We start from the raw sequence: 6,037 nt of genomic DNA, 5'->3' as shown, positions 1-6,037 counted from the left end.
TAGGATTAGGTCCATGATACAGTCTATGCCTGTCTCTCCATTAGATAGATGGAAGATAAAAGTGATATGAAAAATAAAACCAAATGCTCAGTGTTCTGGTCTGTAAAATTCAGACCTGTTGTGCTAATATCCATAGACTACACTTATTTATATATTAGAGCCTCCAGCTCTAAATAATATCTAGGACAAGATAATACTGAAGCAAGTGTTCAGTCCAAAGATAACTGTGTCACAACTACAGAACAGCACGCCAGGACTCTGGCATTAAATACCATGCCTTCAGGTCCATTAATCAAAGATAAAAGACTGCTAATTAGTCTGATCATAGTTTAGGTCATCTTGCTGTGCTTGACACTTTTTAAACATAGAGAAGGACAAATTCAGAACAGATGTAGTGACTTGTAAGAGCTCGTTATAATATTGTGCCATACAGTCTTGGGATAAATACTGCTCTCTAACTAATGAGCATATTCTAGATTCACATACAAAGGGGAAGTGTCACATGTTTCCTCCCACCATTTGGGTGGAAGGGGGCTTGGCCATCCTCCCTCCTCTGGGTCTCACAGTGGCTGCACTGCAGGTGTAGGGATCTCCAGGAGGGAAGGGCAGGCTGGAAAGATGCATAATGTTCTCTAACCCTGAGGAGAACATCCAGAAAAGATACTTATTACTTCTTCTGTGGAGCCCAACCATCCTCTGCACTCAGGGATGTTCCTGCACAGTTCCAGTGTAGTCACACTGAGAGAGGGACCTGCTCAGGGCCAGAACCACTGAAGGCACAGGCCTCTTTGCAAATGAACCTGGCATCCACTAAGGCTGGGGCAGACTCTGTGACCTTTGGCTAGGGATGAGGTGGGAGGGGAGGGCAAATCCTATCCTTGACAGAGCAATGTGGGGGGAAATCGTTGTGAGTGGGTGAGGGGATTCTCTCAGAGATTTCTAGTGTTGCCAACTCATAATTTTAATCACCAGTGCAATATTGGTGTTTTTCTTGGGTCTTGGAGTTTATGATTATTTGAGAATCTCAGCTTTTATATTTTTTTAAAAAATGTTTCAGGTCTACAGAGAAAAAGCTGGAAAACAGGGCCTGAGCTCATTAGAAAGGTTCAAAAGCCAGCAGGAAAATAAAAAGAACACAGCATTTAGTATACTATAAAATCACGTGATGTTAAATGCAATCTCATGATTTTCTGGGGCCTGACTCATGATTTTTGAACACTTGGGATTGGCAATACTGGATTTCTTCCCCAGAATCTCTTCCTGCAGAAGAGGATGAACTGGGTCTTAGAATATACACATAATATAGCAAAAACAAGACTACCATCCATGTTGGTTTGGTTATGTTGGTGCACCTAAATGGACATTACATCAGAAATTGACCTAGGAGTGTCTTTTGTCAGGAAAATAAGACAATTCATTTCACCATGATTGTTTCTTCATAGCTATTATCCCTGTTAGATCTAGCTATTAGCAATATTCACTCTTTTTTCACCTCACCCAAACCTAAATTTGGGAACACTAAGGGCTAGAAGCCTAATAGTAATACTCTTAACTCTCTTAGGGAAGGTCTGAGTCCTTGTTCCATAATCTGATACTCCTGTGCAATGCACATTTGTGGTCATTCTTATACCTGAATGAAATGAGTGAAAAGATGGTATATGTCGTCAGAGGTGTTGTCAGAAGCGCTACCGGTATGGTGCTCTGCTCTGCTCTCTCCTTGTTGGTATCACTCGGCTGCGTGCGTGTGTTCCCTCTGTGTGCTGCCCCAGCTCTGCGCAGATAGCTGACACAGCAGACCCGAAGAGAACCCCCAATGACCACAGAGTCTAGTAAGGTACGAAGGCACGTCGGCCAGGTTTATTGCCGTATTGGATACAATAATAGTTCCCTGCAGGTTTCTTAGCCTAATTCAGGGCATACTACGAATATGTACCCACGGTCAATGGACTCGGCTCAGTCAGTAGCGGGACTTTCCACTGCCCCCTAGGCCGGACAAAGACATTGCCCCAGGGATGCATTCTTATACACAGGTACAAACAAGTTACACATCACTCCTGATGTATTGAGGTGCAGCCCCTTTACGCAGTAAGGTACAAGCCCTCTACGTAATAAGGTGCCGCCTCTCACCTTGTACAGACTGGTTCGATCAAAACAACTCTATCCATCATATTACCCTTTTGCCCCTGTCATTGGGATGGGTCAGTCTGTTCCTTGTTATGTGGGTGGAATGTGCAAGTATGTGAATGTTCTGATCTCTAGTGTTCAGTACCTTTTAGGTACGTATCTTCTTGCAGCATCAGCCCTTTCCTTGCCAGTTTCTGTGAGCAGGGCCTGTCTCTGGCTCACAGCTTCACTTTGCTTTATGTTAGCAAAGTCTTGACCATTACTTTAGTTCAGGCCTTAGGCCTCATACCAGGCCTCTGATACCAAGGTTTACATCTTAGGGCCTCCTCTTACTACAGTATAAACTGCTACTAAATCATAATGGTAGTATTTTACATCTACTTTGCACAGGTGTACATGACTACACACAGGCCTTTTAATGGCATGAGGGAAAATAACCAGTGGGGAATCCCAGAGGACCCTTTGTATAAAAGAAAAAAAAATAACTACACACTTCACTGTGTAACCAACTGGATTTTTTGGTGTTGTATGTTCACTCAATAGGAAGATGTATCCATTATTTATGTTATTCATTTATATAACACTCTTCTTTAGTACAAAAATAGAAAAAAGACAGTTTGTTCAAAAACACACTATGGTTACTGGTGAACTGCACAATGCATACCTTATTTTTAACCCCTCTAGACAAGATCTGTGGAATATCACCACTTCAAATCCAGCATCCTCTCCTTACAGGGAAGTACTCCAAAGTTCAGTGGACAGAGAACTGTTCTATGAATAGGGTTTTAAAATGTTTGCTTACAAACAATATATTGTTTAATAAGTATTGTGACATCAAGTATTCAATATTTACAGTAATTTAATTGCATGGCAAATTAAAATCCATGTCAAATTGTATTCCTTTTAAATGAAAAATTATATTCATGTATGGTACATTATGTGATTGTTGGTTATCACTTATGATCCCAGTCTTACAAAGACTAAGCACATGCTCAGCTTCAACCATGTAAGTTGTCCCCATTGCCCTAAATGCTATTACTTGCATGCTTAAAATTAAGCACATGCTTAAGACTTTGCAGGCTAGGGCCTAAATCCCTTGTATACCCAGCTAAAATTGAATCAACTGAGTCTGAATGTATATGTAACACATTAATACATGTATTCTGGCATTTTGTTTCTTCTTCCAGTTGCTTTTACATTTATAATGTACATTAAATGGCTTTTTCTAAATTTGTGATGAACAAATTCTTCAGCTTTTTGCATAGTTTACTTGTAGTTTGCCACTAAAGTAATTTTTTAACAGGGCAATAAATATTTTCATTGGAAAAAAAGTTTGTTTTGTCCATTTTACATGTTTGCTTGAACATCACGTGTAAAATATAATAAAAACTAAAATCCTTATGCTATAATACACTCAGTGCTAGGCAGAGCTCTGAGTGATTTCAGTTTCATTTGCTGTGCACACCAAGAGTGGTACATATCGCAAAGAACATTTCCCCATTCTCAGCTGTATTTTTTCCTAACTCACTTTTCTTTATTTCTAAGTGCACAAAATATGAGTTTCCAAGATAATAAAGCTGCACCTTTTTGTTTATATCATATTACGCTTGTTCACGCCTACTTACCTAAAAAAAATTAACAATTTTAACCAACAGAAAGGACAGGCTTTTCAAGAGTCCTCTTTATTTCCTTTATTCGGCAAAATATATTGTTCGGGCAGGTGAAGTTCATCCCAGTGCAAGGCCCTATGCACCACTGAAAGGAGGTTAAGCATTAAACATAGCTAGTACCAATAGGAGCCTAACCCTGAGAAGTGAAGAGCAGCCACAACTCCCGTGTGAACTAGCATATCTCAGGACTGGGCTCTAAATAACTAATAATGAAGCTTCTAAATGCTTACCCTCAAATGACTTTGTAAGGCATCAGCTATTAAAGCAGAAGTATTTGGGGAATATTCAGCTAATCAAGGCTACCTATTAACTCCCTCACAATCCAGAAAATATCCACCAACCTAGTATCAGCTTGGAGCAATGTGTTAGTTGCTGTAATTCTGTCCCCCCATTCCTTTTTCAGACATATATTCAGTACTCCCAGGAATTGAAAAGCTAATAATAAAGTGCTGAAAACAAAGGATATAAAGTTATTAAAATTCAAGGTACTTTATTGCTTTGACAAATTATACAAAGATTGCCAAAGAGTTATACAAAGTAAAGCATTAACTGAAGGCTTTTTCAACCCTGAGGCTGACTGAAAAGACCAGCTCCCTATTCTGAATTTGCTATCCATCAATTCATCTCCAAAAAAAGAGTAAGAAAAGCACATACTGAACCACTTTTAATACCAACCAACAGTAATTGAAATATATTAAGCCAATTATTTATTATAAGCATTTTTGTAAGCAGGGCTGGCTCTAACTTTTTTGCTGCTCCAAGCAAAAAAAAAACACACCGCCCTGCCGTAACACCCCCCCCCACAAGCACCGCACCGCTGAACCCCCCCGTGAGTGCCATGCCGCCCAAGTCCCCGGCCCCCCCGAGCGCTGTGCTGCTGAAACCCCCCTCCCCACCCGAGTGCCACCAGGCCAAAACAAAACCAACCAAACCGAAAAAAACCCTCCAGCGCCGCTAGGCTGAACCAAAACAAAAAAACCCAAACCAACCCGAGCACTGCTCTGCCCCAAGCTGCCGCCCCAAACATGTGCTTGGTCAGCTGGTGCTTGGAGCTGGCCCTGTTTGTAAGAAAGCATGATGTGCAATGAGTGCAACAAGCATAGCTTCCAAGAAAGGTGAAGAATAGAGGGAACAGCATTGGATTTTGGATTAGAATATTCTCACAAAGATTTGTTTAATGTAATAAACAAAAGAACAGAAGAATGGCCATACTGAGTTAGACCAATGATCCATCTAGCCCAGTCTTCCAACAGTGCCCAGTGCCAGATGTTTCAGAGGGAATGAACACAATAGGGCAATTTATTGAGCGATCCATCCTCTGTTGTCCAATTCCAGTTTCTGGCAGTTGGAGGATATGAGACACCTAAAGCATGGGAACTGAGTTATACTTTTGTCCTTCACAACATCCTCTGGCAATAAGTTCCACAGGCTGACTATCCATTGTATGAAGAAGTACATCCTAGGTTTGTTTTAAATGTGATGTCTATTAATTTCATTGGGTGACTCCTGGTTCTTGTGTTATGTGAGCGGGTAAATAACACTTCTTTAGTCATTTTCTCCACACCCATTCATGATTTTACAGACATCTATCATATTCCCCCTTAGCTGTCTTTTTTCTAAGATGGCCCAGTCCTTTTAATCTCTCATTATAGGGAAGGTGGTCTATATCCAATCATTTTTATTGCCCTTCTCTGTACTTTTCACAGTTCTAATATATATTTTTTGACATGAGGTGACCAGAACTCACACAGCATTCAAGGTGTGAGCGTACCATGCATTTACATAGTGGCATTATATTTGCTGTTTTATTATCTATCCCTTTTGTAATGGCTCCTAACTTCCTGCTAGTTTCTTTAACTGCTGCTGGATATTGAGCAGATGTTTTCAGAGAACTATCCACAATGACTCCAAGAGCTTTTTCATGGGAGACACATAATGAAAGCCAGAGGAGGTTATGCCTTCCCAAACCTCCACTAATGCTCTCTGCCACAGCACTGGGGCAGGGCTAGAGTGGGGCTTAGAGAAACTCCAGGTGACCAGGGCTTGGGGCAACTTGGGTAGGTGGGCCAGAAACAGCTCTGGTGGGCAGACTGGTGTGCAGGGCAGCCCAGGCCAGCCAGCTGGGGCTCCTCTAAGAATGGTGGGGGGCTTGGGGTAGATAGCTCAGTGATTTGAGCATTAGCCTGCTAAACACAAGGTTGTGAGTTCAAGCCTTGAGGGGGGCCACTTAGGGCTTTGAGGCA

Source organism: Gopherus flavomarginatus, chromosome 2 (assembly GCF_025201925.1).
Source record: "Gopherus flavomarginatus isolate rGopFla2 chromosome 2, rGopFla2.mat.asm, whole genome shotgun sequence".
In the NCBI taxonomy this organism is placed as follows: domain Eukaryota; kingdom Metazoa; phylum Chordata; order Testudines; family Testudinidae; genus Gopherus; species Gopherus flavomarginatus.
Note: the sequence above shows the minus strand (reverse complement) of the source record.